The sequence below is a fragment of the Bos mutus genome, chromosome 10, assembly GCF_027580195.1.
Source record: "Bos mutus isolate GX-2022 chromosome 10, NWIPB_WYAK_1.1, whole genome shotgun sequence".
Classification (NCBI taxonomy): Eukaryota; Metazoa; Chordata; class Mammalia; order Artiodactyla; family Bovidae; genus Bos; species Bos mutus.
Genome location: NC_091626.1, coordinates 67493339 through 67510513, shown reverse-complemented (window position 1 = coordinate 67510513; position 17175 = coordinate 67493339). Strand labels below are relative to the sequence as shown.

Here is a 17175-nt window from a genome sequence, read left to right as displayed (position 1 = left end):
GAATGTTACATATATGGAAGATTTATTTAAAATAAAATATTAACAGGGTCCAGACTTGCCATTCCAGATATAATTCTTCAAGCCCTGGGAAAGGACAGATACTGATTTACTAGGACATCAAGTATAAAGCTTAACAAACACTGTATCTATAAGGTCTAGATACAAAGTATATGTTAGTATATATTTTGGAAAAGAAAGCTTTGATAAACACACAAAGAGGCATTCAACATCATTAGTCATTAGGGAAATGTAAATCAAAACCACAATGAGATATCACTTCATATCTACTAAGAAGGCTACAATAAAATAAATAAATAGTGCTGGCAATGATGTTGAGAAATTATGATCCTCATACATTATTGGTAGAAATATAAAACGGTGTAGCCACTGTGGAAAATAGTTTATGGTTTCTAAAAAGCTAAGCATAGAACTACTATATGATCCAGAAATTCTACCCCTAGGTATACATTTAAAATAATTGAAAGTAGAACTCAAACAGATGTTTGTACACCAAATTTCATAAGTTATTCACAATAGCAAAAAGGTGTTAATAACTTGTGTTGATCAACAGATGAAATGGATAAAGCAAATATGATGTATACATATAGAATATTTTTCAACCACAAAAAAGGAATGAAATTTTGATATATACTATAGTATGAATGGACCTTGAAAACATGCTTAGTAAAATAAGTCAGACAGAAAAGTGCAAATATTGTATGACAAAGAATCTAGAATAGACAAATTCATTAAAACAGAAGGTAGAAAAAGAAATGGGAGAATTATTATTTAATGGATAGAGAATTTAGGTTGGGAGAGGTAAAAAATTTTGAGTGTACACAGTGGTGATGGTTATAAAACTTAATGAATGTATATAATGACATTGAATGTGTACATTTACAAATGATTAAACTGATAAATAGTATGTTACATATATTTTACCATGATAACAATAATTTAAAAGGAAAAAAGCAGTAATCATCTCTAGATTATTCACCCTCAATGTAGTTCAGTGCTTTTCTCCACAGAAACAATGAACTAGGAGAATTAACTTTTGCAAATACATTATAAGAGGGGTCCCTAACACCCAGGCCACAGACCAGTACAGGTCCATGGCCTATTAGGAACTGGGCTACACAGCAGAAGGTGAGCAGCAGGCCAGCAAAGCTTCCTGTGTGTTTACACCCGCTCCCTTGCTAGCATTACTGCCTGAGCTCCACCTTCTGATCCGATCAGCAGACGGATTAGATTCTCATAGGAGCACAAATCCTACTGTATTTGACTCATCCTGAAACCAACCCCTCTCCTCAGTCCATGGAAAAATTGTCTTCCATGAAACCATTCTGTAGTGTCAAAAAGGTTGGGGATTGCTGCATTATAAGAAAGGGTTATTTTTAATACCTAGACAGAATATAGCTTAGTAGAAGGAATCATGAAACTGGAACGCAACACCAACAGCATGTCATTCTCTATTTGTTTCCCATCAGTTTATTTCATCTCCTAAACTAGATAATAAGATCACTTGGGAAAGACATCATGTCTGTCCTCCTCTGGTATGCTTCACAGTATCATTATGAACAAGGAGGATATTCCATAATTGAGTCAATGATTTTTAACTTAAAAGGAATCTGTCAAATCATTCCATCTGAAACGTAACTAGACAGAAAATCTGCTAGCAGGAAAGAATGAAGTCAGTTGGAAACTAAGACAAGTCCTGTTTTGTTTTGTTTTTCTATTTTATTCAAATGGCAGCAAATCAAATTAAGATAATTACTGATGTATACTTAGGCACAGAAAGAAAAAGCAATACAGGGAACTCAAATCACTTACACACAGCTGAGAATTTTACTGCATTCAATATTTCTTCCAAGAAGTAGCAGAAAGTGGCATGTGCTTAGAATAAGGAGTCAGGAGTTTTTCATTTAACTCCATCAATCAGTTTAACTCCATGAAAAAGAATAGGCTCTATATAAGTATCTGATTTTGTTTGCCTCAGTCCACGGGGTCGCAAAGAATACGACACATCTGTAGCGATTTAGAACATAATACAGATTTAGGCAGACAACCGATTTATGTTCTGAATATATTCAGTAGTATCACTATCAGAGATGGAAAATAAGAATTGATTTAGTTTCCAGTTTATACCATATAGAATAAATAAATGTAATTCAAATTTACAAAGAAAGGAGATATATTTGATTTGCAGCTGTATTGGCTACATGGCTATGTTAGGTTTTCTCCTCTCTAATACTGTACAATTGTCTCAGGAGGATAGTTTAATACTTTACCTAACTCTTATTGAATTAATGACTACATGAAAGAGATGGGAATACCAAACCACCTGACCTGCCTCTTGAGAAACTTATATGTAGGTCAGGAAGCAACAGTTACAACTGGACATGGAACAACAGACTGGTTCCAAACAGGAAAAGGAGTACGTCAAGGCTGTATATCGTCACCCTGCTTATTTAAATTATATGCAGAGTATATCATGAGAAACGCTGGGCTGGAAGAAGCACAAGCTGGAATCAAGTTGCCGGGAGAAATATCAATAACCTCAGATATGCAGATGACACCACCCTCATGGCAGAAAGTGAAGAGGAACTCAAAAGCCTCTTGATGAAAGTGAAAGTGGAGAGTGAAAAAGTTGGCTTAAAGCTCAACGTTCAGAAAACTAAGATCACGGCATCCAGTTCCATCACTTCATGGGAAATAGATGGGGAAACAGTGGAAACAGTGTCAGACTTTATATTTTGGGGCTCCAATATCACTGCAGATGGTGATTGCAGCCATGAAATTAAAAGACGCTTACTCCTTGGAAGGAAAGTTATGACTAACCTAGACAGCATATTCAAAAGCAGAGACATTATTTTGCCAACAAAGGTCCGTCTAGTCAAGGCTATGGTTTTTCCAGTGGTCATATATGGATGCGAGAGTTGGACTGTGAAGAAGGCTGAGAGCTGAAGAATCGATGCTTTTGAACTGTGGTGTTGGAGAAGACTCTTGAGAGTCCCTTGGACTGCAAGGAGATCCAACCCGTCCATCCTAAAGGAGATCAGTCCTGGGGGTTCATTGGAAGGACTGATGCTGAAGCTGAAACTCCAATACTTTGGCCACCTCATGCGAAGAGTTGACTCATTGGAAAAGACTCTGATGCTGGGAGGGATTGGGGGCAGGAGGAGAAGGGGACGACAGAGGATGAGATGGCTGGATGGCATCACCGACTTGATATACATGAGTTTAGGTGAACTCTGGGAGTTGGTGATGGACAGGGAGGCCTGGTGTGCTGTGATTCATGGGGTCACAAAGAGTCGGACACCACTGAGCAACTGAACTGAACTGAACTTAACTGACTGTTTTTGGATGTAACAGAATTGTGTTACTTCTCAAGGGCTCTCAGGAGTCTTGGTTCCTCGGAGTGTCAGGCTGTTGGGACCAAAGAAATGCACCCAAACCCACAGGTGGGGATGCTTATGGTCCAGAGTAACAGCCTCAGTCATTCTTGTCCTTATAACTACTTCAGAAATGTGTGTCTGCATGTCAGATCATTTTAAAAAAAAAAAAAGCTAGAAAGAGCTCACTTAAATTGGTGTAATCTATCAATGTTGCTAAAAGGCAGCCTTAAGTGTCTTTTTGATAGCTGAATAAAACTAATTTTCAAACACTGAAAAGTTATGTTAACCAGTAAGTTTCCCCTGACTGAATGAACAACTTTAACAAGGAATTTTAATTTAGGGATACTAGACTTACATGCTGTTATTGCTAGCATCTTCTTGCAATATGAAGAGAAATGTGCCACAAAACATCTAGCATCTACAAGTCTGTTATCACAAGATTTCCAAAGACAGTAGAAGCTGATGGAATGTTTGATGTTGATATCAACTCAAACAGAAACACTAAGCATTTAATTAAACAAATATTTTTGAGCATCAACTAGGTTATAGGTTGATGAGCTCCTTTTACTCTGCAGAATAAATGCTAGTTGATACCATCAGCTAAATCTGAGGAGTCAGACAGAGGGTATGAAGAAATACTGAAGGTCTGTAAGAGCTTCAGGGGCTTCCCTGGTGGCTCAGAGATAAGCGTCTGCCTGCAATGTGGAAGACCCAGGTTCAATCCCTGGGTTGGGAAGATCCCCTGGAAAAGGAAATGGCAACCCACTCCAGTACTCTTGCCTGGAAAATTCCAAGGATGGAGGAGCCTAGTAGGCTACAATCCATGGGGTCACAAAGAGTCAGACGCGACTGAGCGACTTCATCTTGGTTCTTGGTAAGAGCTTCAGAGAGTAATGAGGAGAGACTGGAACAGCCTTGATTTCAGAGCAAGACTCAGGACCCATCTGAGGTGACAGGTTATGTGTCTGCTGTGCTAGAAATCAACACTTCTGACTTTCTCCAATAGTCTTCTGCATCCTGGATACAGAATTTTTTAAAAAGTGTATTGATTCAAAGTAGTTATTTTTCTGGAAGATTAGAAAATGTCAGGGAGCAAGAGCTTTATGTATTGCCCTTAAATTATAAAGGATGCTTACATATAAACCTATATTCTATTATTAGTCAATAGTCTAGGATGAAACAACTCTATTCACTTCCTTTTCCACTGTACTGCAACTAAATGGTTTAATAAAACATTCTTTCTTTTTTAAATAAGAAAGATAATACTCTGTCAGAATTACATGCATAGTTGAGATGAAACTCAAATTTGGTTCTTAAAAAATATGGGTAAAAGATATTTTGTTCCAGTTTCAATGGCATCTGAGACAAGGCCACAGGTCATGACGCAGCTCCATCAGTGAATAGTGTTTGGATCTGTTAACCCAGTGTATATGTAGCTCTGGGAATGAAAGCAAGCTTGTGTGTATCTGGGTCCATACTAACAGATATTCTTCAGTAAAACTTGACCTCTCTTTTAAATGTAAGAAAGTCTCATGAATCCATACAAAGACAAAACTTATATTCTCTCTTTTAGCTTTGGAGTTCTGGTTTAAGTTCATTTTCCGGGAGATACTATGTACTGTTTTAGGTAAGAGCACTAAAGGAAATTCACTCATTTAAAAAGAACAGGAATGCCACAGTCAATTCTACATACTTAATCTAAGCAAGCTCCTCTCAGGACTATGTAAATCTATGACTACTTTAAACCTAAACAGAATTATTTTTTAAATAAGTAGCATGCGTTTTACTTCAATCTTATCAAAGTGTGTGTGCGCTCAGTCATGTTCAACTCTTTGCAACTCTTTAGGCCCCTCTGTCCATAGGATTTTTCAGGTAAGAATACTGGAGTTGTCTGCCATTTTCTCCTCCAGGGATCTTCTCCACCCAGGCATCGAACCCACATTTCTGGTGTCTCCTGCATTGCAGGTGGATTCTTTATCCACTGAGCCATCTTATACCGGCAACTTAATGTTTTTATGGAATGACAATGTTAAACAACTAACCAACGAACTGCCAGGCCCAATTACAAAGGTGTACCATGAAGACCAGTTAGTCTAAATCCAAAGAGACAGCTGAGACCAACAGGCCCAGCACAGAGTGAGTGCAGTAAAAGCACTAATTAGTGCCTGCTTTTAGATCAGACAGTGCCAAGAGGAATGAGCAGCATTAACTTTGAACAGATGCATCACTCATTAAAACAGTATAGAATAACTCCACTTTGGTTTTTTTTTTTTTTTTTTTGAGGGTGTTTACACAGTTCTGAAGCTCTGTAAAACACAAACAATTACAATTCCTCTAAAAACAGCAGGAAAAAGAGACCACCTATATTTCCTCTCTTACTAGGTTGAAATTTACATATATTTAGTTTACCGCTAGATCTCTATGGAAAACTTATTTCCAGTAAAGAAGACTTTAAAGAGGAATATCTTTGGGGAAAGGGGAAAATTATAAGCACCTAAATTCTTTGCTCGAGGCTTCCAAAGGCAGGAAAACGTAACCATCTGTTTGTAGTATGTAAACCTGACGAAAGATGGAGCTTGGGGAGAAAACTAGCCCATCACCCATGCTTCCCTTGCACAGGACTCAGGACTTCTCTTGCACAGGACTATGAAACATGATGACATGATGTACTGGATGCAAGTGGCCCAAGAATTCAGAAGGTTACATTGAATGCTGCATGTTTTTGAACTTTGTTCTGATATATATCACTGGAGTCCACAGTGAGGTACTTATTAAGTCTGAAAGCTTAAGGCTATCAGTGAAAAAGGAAACAACATGAGCTATAAGTCATACATTAAATAGAGCCTATACAGAACTTTCATTCAATTACTGCCCACACAAAGCCACAGGAGCCTGCTTATCCTTGCAAGTTCATCTGGTCAATTTAGGGGCTTAGATTAATGAGCCTACATAAAATCTACCCCAATAAGAAACAGGACCATGGCTCTTTAACCAACAACACAGTCTGTCTGCCAGGAAACAGAGACAAGCAATATTTTTACTTTTTCCATCTGTATGATTTAAATAAAGGGATTCTAATTTTTCTGTCTTACCACTAATTGATTTTGCTTTTACAATCTTTTCCCAGTCATTAATGAAACTATTCGATTTCATTTGAATGCATTATTAAACTAATACATCAGTCTGTACTCGTTCCTCAAAGTGATGTATTAGTCCAAAGCACTGGAGTACATCCTCAAATTACATACAGTGGAGATAAAATCATCACTGCTCAAAGAAGTGCTGCTTCAAAAACGGGTGTTATTTGATGTCATGCTGAAAATGCTCCTGTGTCAGGTTGCTCCTCTGAAGGAATAAGAGATCTACATTCTGCAAGATGTTGGTTAGAAAATGCTTTGACTTGTCCAAAGACTGAGCTAATTATAAATGGATTTATTTCCTCTTCCCCATTCATCTCTTACAGTCTCTCTCTGCTGCTTTCCTTTCTCTTCCTTTCCCTACTCCATACTCATTGTCTCTAAATCCTTGGAAAACTTTGCTGAACATACATGTAATTGATTGATAGTCCTTGAGTCAAATGGGAGTAAAATGTGAAAGGAATACTGGTAACTTTTACTTGGATACTACAGATGTCACTTTTCTTTCCTCCTATGCACCTCCTTCCTCCCGTTTTCCCCTTTTTCCATCACTGCTCTCATCTCTGCTCCTCTTTTCTCCAGAATCTTGATCTCACTCTAGTTCTCTCAAATTACAAATAGCCACACTTTCTGGGCATTTCCTTCCCTCAGGAAGCAGAATCCCTCTTGAACCTGGGCAGGTTTTGTGATTTTCATGGAAATGATACCCAGCAATTTCCAAGAAAGACTCTTTCTCATCCTCTTGTAACCCTGAGATCATCATACTGCAGAGAATCCTGGATTGGCTTCCTGGAGGTAAAAAGACAACATGAAGATAGGACTACCTGTCCCACGTGACCCCCTGCTAAAGCATCTGTAAGACAGAGTGCAGGCAAGACCAGCAGAAGAACCACTGTACCAGGCACAATATGCCAGGAATAATGAATAGCTGTGTTTAAGCTACTAAACACCTGGAGGATAGTTTGTCATAGAGGGAAACACAGCAAATATACTCTGATTCTCATCCCACTTTTTTTTCCTCATTTTTTCTCTACAGTTTAAAGTATTTTGTTCTACCAATGCTATTGGCATGTGCCCACTAACAAGAGTTTCCTCAGGTTCATATTTTCAGTTCAGTTCAGTCACTCAGTCATGTCCAACTCTTTGCAAACCCATGGACTGCAGCACACCAGGCTTCCCTGTCCATCACCAACTCCCAGAGCTTACCAAACTCATGTCCATCGAGTCGATGATGCCATCCAACCATCTCATCCTCTGTCATCCCCTTCTCCTCCCACCTTCAATCTTTACCAGCATCAGGGTCTTTTCCAGTGAGTCAGTTTTTTGTATCAGATGACCAAAGTCCTAGACTTTCAGCTTCAGCATCAGTCCTTCCAAAGGATATTCAAGACTGATTTCCTTTAGGATGGACTGGTTGGATCTCCTTACTTTCCGAGGGACTCTCAAGAGTCTTCTCCAACACCACAGTGCAAAATTATCAATTTTGGGGCTCAGAGTTCTTTATAGTCCGATTCTCACATCCATACATGACTACTGAGAAAAACAGCTTTTACTAAACAGATATTTGTTGGCAAAGTAATATCTCTGATTTTTAATATGTTGTCTAGATTGATCATAGCTTTCCTTCCAAGAAGCAAGTGTCTTTTAATTTCATGGCCATAGTCACCATCTGCAGTGATTTTGGAGCCCCCAAAAATAGAGTCTCTCAACATTTCCATTGTTTCCCAATCTATTTGCCATGAAGTGATTGGACCGGATGCCATGATTTTAGTTTTCTGAGTGTTGAGTTTTACGCCAACTTTTTCACTTTCCTCTTTCACTTTCATCAAGAGGCTCTTTAGTTCTTCACTTTCTGCCATAAGTGAAGTGAAGTCACTCTGTCGTGTCCAACTCTTTGTGACCCCATGGACTATAGCCTATCAGGCTCCTGGGTCCATAGGATTTTCCAGGCAAGAGTACTGGAGTGGGTTGCCATTTCCTTCTCCAGGGGATCTTACCAACCCAGGGATTGAACACAGGTCTTCCGCACTGTAAGCCAATGCTTTACCATCTGAGCTACCAGGAAGCCCCTTCTGCCATAAGGGTGGTGTCATCTGCATATCTGAGGTTATTGATATTTCTCCCAGCAATCTTGATTCCAGCTTGTGCTTCATACAGCCCGGCATTTTGCATGATATACTCTGCATATAAGTTAAATAAGCAGGGTGTCAATATGCAGCCTTGACATACTCCTTTCCCAATTTGGAATCAGTCTGTTGTTCCATGTCCAGTTCTAACTGTTACTTCCTCAGGAGGCAGGTCAGGTGGTCTGGTATTTCCATCTCTTTAAGAATTTTCCACAGTTTGTTGTGATCCACATAGTCCAAGGCTTTGGCGTAGTCAATAAAGCAGAAATAGATGTTTCTCTGGAACTCTCTTGCTTTTTTGATGATCCAACAGATGTTGGCAATTTGATCTCTGGCTCCTCTGCCTTTTCTAAATTCAGCTTGAACATCTGGAAGTTCATGGTTCACATACTGTTGAAACCTGGCTTGGAGAATTTTGAGCATTACTTTGCTAGAATGTGAGATGAGTGCAATTGTGTGGTAGTTTGAGCATTATTTGGCATTCCCTTTCTTTGGGATTGGAATGAAAACTGACCTTTACCAGTCCTGTGGCCACTGCTGAGTTTTCCAAATTTGCTGGCATACTGAGTGCAGCCCTTTCACAGCATCATCTTTTAGGATTTTAAATAGCTCAACTGGAATCCCATCACCTCCACTAGCTTTGCTCATAGAGATGCTTCCTAAGGCCCATTTGACTTCACATTCCAGGATGTCTGGCTCTAGGTGAATGACCACACCATCATGGTCATCTGCATCATGAAGATCTTTTCTGTATAGTTCTTCTGTGTATTCTTTCCCCTCTTCTTAATATCTTCTGCTTCTGTTAAGTCCATACCATTTCTGTCCTTTATTGTGCCCATCTTGGCATGAAATATTTCTTGGAATCTCTAATTTTCTTGAAAAGATCTCTAGTCTTTTCCATTCTATTGTTGGCCTGTATTTCTTTCCATTGATCATGGAGGAAGGCTCTCTTATCTCTCCTTGCTATTCTTTGGAACTCTGCATTCAGATGGATATATCTTTCCTATTCTCCTTTGCCTTTAGCTTCTCTTCTTTTCTCAGCTATTTGTAAGACCTCCTCAGACAACCATTTTGCCTTTTTGCATTTCTTTTTCTTGGGGATGTTCTTGATCACTGCTTCTTGTACAATATCACAAACCTCTGTCCATAGGTCTTCAGCCACCCTGTCTATCAGATCTAATCCCTCAAAACTGTCACTTCCACTGTATAACTGTAAGGGATTTGATTTAGGTCATACCTGAATGGTCTATTGGTTTTCCTTACTTTCTTCAATTTAAGTCTCATTTTGGCAGTAAGTTGTGTATGTGTGTGTGCTCAGTCATGTCTCTCTCTTTGCAGCCCCATGGACTATAGCCCACTAGGCTCCTCTGTCCATGGCATTGTCCAGGACAGAATTCTGGTGTGGGTTTTCATTTCCTTCTCCAGGGGATCTTCCCAAAGCAAGGATCAAACCCACATGTCTTATGTTTCCTGTGTTGGCAGGTGGATTCTTCACACTGGCACCACCTTCACATCAAATCTACAAAAGATGGTGGAGGATGGTGGTATAGAAGGACATTCACTCATCTCCTGCAAGAACTCCAAAATTACAACTCACCGCTGAACAACCGTCAACAGGAGAATGTTGGATCCCACCAAAAAAAGATACTCCATGTCCAAGGGCAAAGTAAAAGCCCCAGCAAAACAGTAGAAGGGGTGAAGTTGCATTTAGAATCAAATCCCATACCCACCAGAGATGCTTAGAGGGCTCAAACAAACCTTGTTCGCACCAGGACTGAAAGACCCCACAGAAACTGAGCCAGAACCATGTTTGAGTGTCTCCTGTGGAGGTACGGGTCAGCAGTGGCCTGCCACAGAGGCAGGGGCTCTGGGTGCAGCAGACCTCAGTATGGCAATAAACCCTCTTGGAGGAGATTGCCATTAACCCCACCACAGAGCCACCAGAACTTACACAGGACTTGGGAAACAGACTCTTGGATGGCACAAACAAAACCTTGTGTGCACCAGCACCCAGGAGAAAGGAGCAGTGACCCCACAAGAGACTGGCCCAGACTTGCCCCTGAGTGTCCAGGAGTCTCCATCAGAGGCATGGGTCAGCGGTGGCCTGCTACAGGGTTGGAGGCACTGGGTGTGGCAGTGGGAGCAAGGGACCTTTTGAGGATGTCTCCATTATCTTCATTACTTTCAGCATAGTTTGACCTGAGGTCAAACAACAGAGAGGGAACATAGAACCACCCATCAACAGAAAATTGGCTTAAAATTTTACTGAGCATGGCTCCCCTGATCAGAACAAGACCCAGTTTCCCCCTCAGTTGGTCAGGAAGCTTCCATAAGCCTCTTATCCTTATCCTTCTGAGGGCAGACAGAATGAAAACCACAATCACAGAAAACTAACCAAACTGATCACATGGACCACAGACTTGTCTAACTCAATGAAATTATGAGCCATGCCACGTAGGGCCACCCAAGACGATAGGGTCATGGTGGAAGTTTTGACAAAACATGGTCCACTGGAGAACGGAATGGCAAACCACTTCAGTATTCTTGCTTTGAGAACCCCATGAACACTATGAAAAGGCAAGGAGATAGGACACTAAAAGATGAACTCCCCAGGTCAGTAGGTGCCCAATATGCCACTAGAGCTCAATGGAGAAATAACTTCAGAAAGAATAAAGTGACTGAGCCAAAGTAAAAACAATACCCAGTTGTGGATGTGACTGGTGATAGAAGTAAAGTCCAATGCTTCAAAGAGCAATACTGCATAGGAACCTGGAATGTTAGGTCCATGAATCAACATAAGTTGGAAGTGGTCAAACAGGAGATGGCAAGAGTGAACACTGATATTTTAGGAATCAGAGAACTAAGATGGACTGGAATGGGTGAATTTAACTCAGATGACCATTATATAGCAGCAGTGGGCAAGAATCCCATAGAAGAAATGGAGTAGCCCTCATAGTCAACAAAAGAGTCCGAAATGCAGTACATGGATGCAATCTCAAAAACAACAGAATGATCTCTGTTCATTTCCAATGCAAACCATTCATTATCACAGTAATCCAAGTCCATGCCTCAACCAGTAATGCTGAAGAAGCTGAATGGTTCTATAAAGGCCTACAAGACCTTCTAGAACTAACATCCAAAAAAGATGTCCTTTTCATCATAGGGGACTGGAATGCAAAAGTAGGAAGTCAGGAGATACCTGTAGTAACAGGCAAATTTGGTCTTGGAGTACAAAACAAATTTTTGCCAAGAGAATGCACTGGTTATAGCAAATACCCTCTTCCAACAACACAAGAGAAGACTCTATACACGGACATCACCAGATGGTCAATACCAAAATCAGACTGATTATATTCTTTGCAGCCAAAGATGGAGAAGCTCTATACAGTCAGGAAAAACAAGACTGGGAGCTGACTGTGGCTCAGATCATGAACTCCTTATTGCCAAAACTTTTAATGAGTAACAGCATTTACCTATAAACTCATCAATTTATTTAACCTCCATGAGGGAGAATGAAGGCAATCGTTACTTTCCTGCTTAAAGATAAGAAACAAAAGAGCTCAGTGGTAACACATGTGTGTTTGTATCTTTGTGTAAGTGTACATACACGCATGCATACACACACGTTTTTTCTTACAACTACAAGGAAGTCCTAACTACAAGAGAAGAATATGGACCCACAAGGATGGATGAGTCAGCTAGTAGATAAAGAGGAAATTAGAAACTTTTTCTATAAGACATTATAGATAGAATAACATCATTTACAGGAACGGGGAAAATCACATCAAATCAGCCCAGCAAATATTCAAGGGAACAAAATTATGGTAATATCCAATGTTCTCATAGATCAGCTTTACAGTCGTTGTGTGTGTGTTTGTATGCTTAGTCATGTCCAACTCTTTGCAATCCCATGGACTGTAGTCCACCAGGCTCCTTTGTCCATGGAATTTTTCCAGGCAAGAATACCAGAGTGGGTTGCCATTTCCTCCTCCAGGGGATCATCCCAAGCTAGTATTCAAACCCCCATCTCTTGAGTCTCCTGCATTGGCAGATGGATTCTTTACCACTGTGCCACTTGGGGAGCGCCTTTACAATGGTTACAATGAAAGAAATGAGTCTCAGAATTCCTCAAAATAACTTTAACATGAATCCTGAGGCAGGTTTATGAAATTCCTTCCCACAAGTCAAAGAAGAGTAAGCATTCCTCCCAAAAGAATTAGCTTTTACAGTAGGTTCCAATAATCACTATTGCTATTTGATTATATAGTACTAGTGTATTTCATAATATGGTATCTAAGTAATCCATCTTCTTTCCTGTCTCTCATCATTTCCTTCAACTCTCTTCTTTATTTTGGTCTTGGTTTTTCTCAAACATGCTCAACTCACGCCCATGACTGTCTCCTGACTGCCATAAAAGTCTCTTCTTTGTGTTGCTCTCTCAGTGAGGTTGCCTCCAATCACTGTATTTAATGATGCCCCCTCCCCATTTAATCTTTTACATATTAACAAGGTTATAAAATTTTTCATAGCACAAATCACTAACTGAATTTTTAATATTTTTCTTCTTTTACTTTTTATTTTTCTCAATTAAAGTATGCAGTTTATGAGATCAGTGACCTTCCTTTCTTGCTCACTACTATGTCCTTAACACCTAGAATATGTTACCATAAAGCATGAATTGGCAAAGGAACTACCCAGACAGCGAGTACAGAATTGACTGCCTCACCAGTCAAAAACTCATACCATGTACCTTTTTCCTGACACATGACACAATTTGGAATCACTTCCCTTTTCTATCAAAACTAGGACTCAGAAAACAAAGGGAAATTTAGATCTTGCCACAAACCTCTTTTTAAATGGTATGGGAAAAAGTGGAAACAGTGTCAGACTTTATTTTGGGGGGCTCCAAAATCACTGCAGATGGTGATTGCAGCCATGAAATTAAAAGACGCTTACTCCTTGAAAGGAAAGTTATGAGCAACCTAGATAGCATATTCAAAAGCAGAGACATTATTTTGCCAACAAAGGTCCGTCTAGTCAAGGCTATGGTTTTTCCAGTGGTCATGTATGGATGTGAGAGTTGGACTGTGAAGAAAGCTGAGTGTCCAATAATCAATGCTTTTGAACTGTGGTGTTGGAGAAGACTCCTTGGACTGCAAGGAGATCCAACCAGTCCATTCTAAAGGAGATCAGTCCTGGGTGTTCATTGGAAGGACTGATGCTGAAGCTGAAACTCCAATACTTTGGCCACTTTATGCAAAGAGTTGACTCACTGGAAAAGACTCTGATGCTGGGAGGGATTGGGGGCAGGAGAAGAAGGGAATGATAGAGGATGAGAAGGCTGGATGGCATCACCGACTTGATAGACGTGAGTTTGAGTGAACTCTGGGAGTTGGTGATGGACAGGGAGGCCTGGCGTGCTGCGATTCATGGGGTTGCAAAGAGTCGGACACGACTGAGTGACTGAACTAAACTGAACAGAAAGGAATTAATTTAACCCAAATGCTAAATACATATTCTGTATGTTCAAGATGTACTTTAGGGGACTTCCCTGGTGGTCCAGTGGTTAGAAGAAGTATTAGTTGCTCAGTCGTTGTCTGATTCTTTGCGACCCATGGACTGTAGCCTGACAGGCTCCTCTGTCCATAGGATTTCCCAGGCAAGAATACTGGAGTGGGTTGCCATTTCCCTTTCCAGGGGATCTTCCCGACCCAGGGATTGAACCCAGGTCTCCTGCATTGCAGGCAGACTTTACTGTGTGAGCCACCTAAGACTTCACCTTCCAATGCAGGGGGTATAGGTCTGATCCCTGGTTGGGGATTTAGGATCCCACATGCCTCATAGCTCAAAAAACCAAAACATAAAGCAGAAGCAATATTATAACAAATTCAGTAAAGACTTTAAAAATGATTCACATCAAAAAATATCTTTTAAAAAATGTACTTTAGAAATCACCATGTTGGGCACAAGATATCTGCTATTCCTCATCAGAAGAGGTAATTGAGACCTAACTGTGTAGAGTGAGCCCAGAATTGCAGCCTCCAGCCTCAATCTCACTGGGGAAATACTACAGGTGCAGTTTGCCTGTGTAAGCAGATCCACCCACACCACTTTGAAAAGGGACCACCCTTTCCTACTACACACAGTACACTTATAAAGATGTATGATATGATGTGCTTCCCACTGGGAAGAAACAGTTTGTAGGACAAAAAGAGCTGCTGTGAGTCAGAAAGCATGCTTCTTGTGCAAAATTGAAATGTCTCACTCCATGAACAACAAAGAATTGGTTTTTAGTTTTTGCTTTAAAAAAAAAATAATTCACCAGTTTTCTCTATTGCTTAAACTTTTATCAATAGCTTAGTGAATGTGTGCATGCTAAGTTGCTTCAGTCATGTCCAACTCATTGTAACCCTATGGACTGCAGCCCTCCAGTCTCCTGGAGGGCTATAATCCTCCCAAATGTTTTCTGATGTGAATTATTGTTAAAGTCTTTACTGAATTTGTTATAACATTGCTTCTGCTTTGTGTTTTGGTTTTTTGAACTGTCAGGCATGTGGGATCCTAAATCCCCAACCAGGAATCAAACCCACACCCCCTGCATTGAAAGGTGAAGCCCCCTGTCCATGGGATTTTCCAGGCAAGAATGCTGGAGTGGGTTGTCATGCCCTCCTCCAGGAGATCTTTCCGACACAGGGATCAATCCCACATCTCCTGCACCTCCTGCTTTGCAGGCGGATTCTTTACCGCTGAGCCACGGAGAAGCCCAGTTTAAAGACTATTAACAAACAATAGAATGCATTGAAGAGGTTGTAAAACTAGGAAGCTTGAAATTTTTTAAAACATGCATGAACTAGTGTAACCAAACCGTCCAAAATTTTAATTAGCCCAGGAACTGTAGAATAATTGAATTTCAAAAATTTCTGGTTATTGTTTGCTAAAGATATTTGGGTAATAGCAAAAATCAAATTATTTTTAATGTTACGATTTCCTATAAGAAATACATGTCCAAGAAAATAAACATGCATTTCTCTATTACAATGCATATTTCAGGAGAAAACAAATTACTTGACATTTGTCTCCAGATATATGTTGCTTCTGAATCTGTGTAGCTTTAGTCTCTGATAATAGCGACTGGAGTATGAAAAAGAAGAAAATAAAGCACCAGAAGATAGGTATTTTATCTTCATGTTTATCTTTATAAAGACATATATTTCACTGTTGCTTATGGAACAAGGGGACATTACAACTAATGATATACCAACTTTGTTCACCACTTATTTTTCACTTTCAGTTTTACTGCTGTTAGTGGGAGAAGAATAAAGTTATTTTAGTTGCTATATATCAACAGAACTACTTAGCTTAGGCAAAATAATTTTAACACACTCTTCTGTGCCCTTTAAGACCAACATTTTCTTTTTACATTTTAAAACTTTTTATTTGTGTATTTAAAAAGTGCACGTTCCAGTATTTAAAATCACTTTAACAAAAAGGAAATGGCAGTCTAAACTGTACTTCACAGCCCACAGGACATCTTGGACCAGCTTGCTTTTTACTCTAAAGTTCACTGTTGTCCCACCCAGCTTCCTCTTTCACCAACTTTTCCTTTCCTTTTAGTCAGACAGGCAGATGAGAGAGAGAGAGAAGTGGCCTACCCATTGTTAGTAGTTCTAGTTTCTTTGATGTGAAAAAGGGTAGCACAGTCATTTAAAGCTGATCCAACCTCTCTGCATCTTACAAAGTTAGCAGCAAAAAGAAGTAAAATAAGGCATTGCTTGTGGAATGTACATTGCATTCTGGCAGTGCAGGTATTGTGACTTACTTTTGACTCCCTGCTTGCTTCTCCTGTTCAATAGTTTCTTTTGAAGGCAGTGCATTCTTCTCTTGTGTTTGTGTTTTCTTCAATTTCAACTTATCAAACTTCTCTACCTCAGCCTTATGGGGTTTGTCAGACATGGTTGCAAAGGGAAGGAGCAAGTGAAGTCTGGTTTGCACTGTGGCCACTGCCAAGAGCCTAAGACTAACATTTGTAGCCAGGAAATGGTTCACATCATTGTATGGTGGAGCAGCAAGGGTCAGAGGTAGCAGCGTTGATCAGTAACAACTTATCAAGGAGCCAAATGAGGATGGCAGAAAGGACAAGGATCCTTGCAAGGAACAGGTTGGTAAGGATATCAGAACACACAGACACAGAAGGAAGGGCCCTACATCCAGACGAAGTGGTTTTGATTGCACCGTGTAGGCCGGAAGGGATGTGAGACTGCATTTCAGAAAACTGGTTAATAAGCTAACTTAACTCAGTATGTTCAAATTAGTAGTCGATAGCTATTCAATTACTTAAAACAGGTTAATGGTCTTGTGTATATAGGAAATGGCCTTATCCAGCCCCCTGGGAAAATTGTGTTTATAATGTGATAAGATCGACTACTGATCTACTTACAGCATTGAGTGTTTTCCCCCAATGGGAGAAAAATACAAAAAGCTAAAAATCTTGCCAAAAAATCACCATGAGCTTGTTTT

At 39.9% G+C, this 17175-nt stretch overlaps 1 protein-coding gene and 1 non-coding gene across 2 annotated transcripts in view; both read right to left on the bottom strand.

Annotated features, from left to right (window-relative positions):
• Positions 1-17175, bottom strand: part of MDGA2 (MAM domain containing glycosylphosphatidylinositol anchor 2) — a 915505-nt gene that overhangs the window by 831767 nt on the left and 66563 nt on the right. The gene's annotated exons all lie outside the window — the stretch shown is intronic.
• Positions 16474-16611, bottom strand: LOC102270207 (thymosin beta-4). Its single transcript, XR_001351673.2, has one exon. It is a non-coding gene; the product is annotated as a thymosin beta-4 (transcript).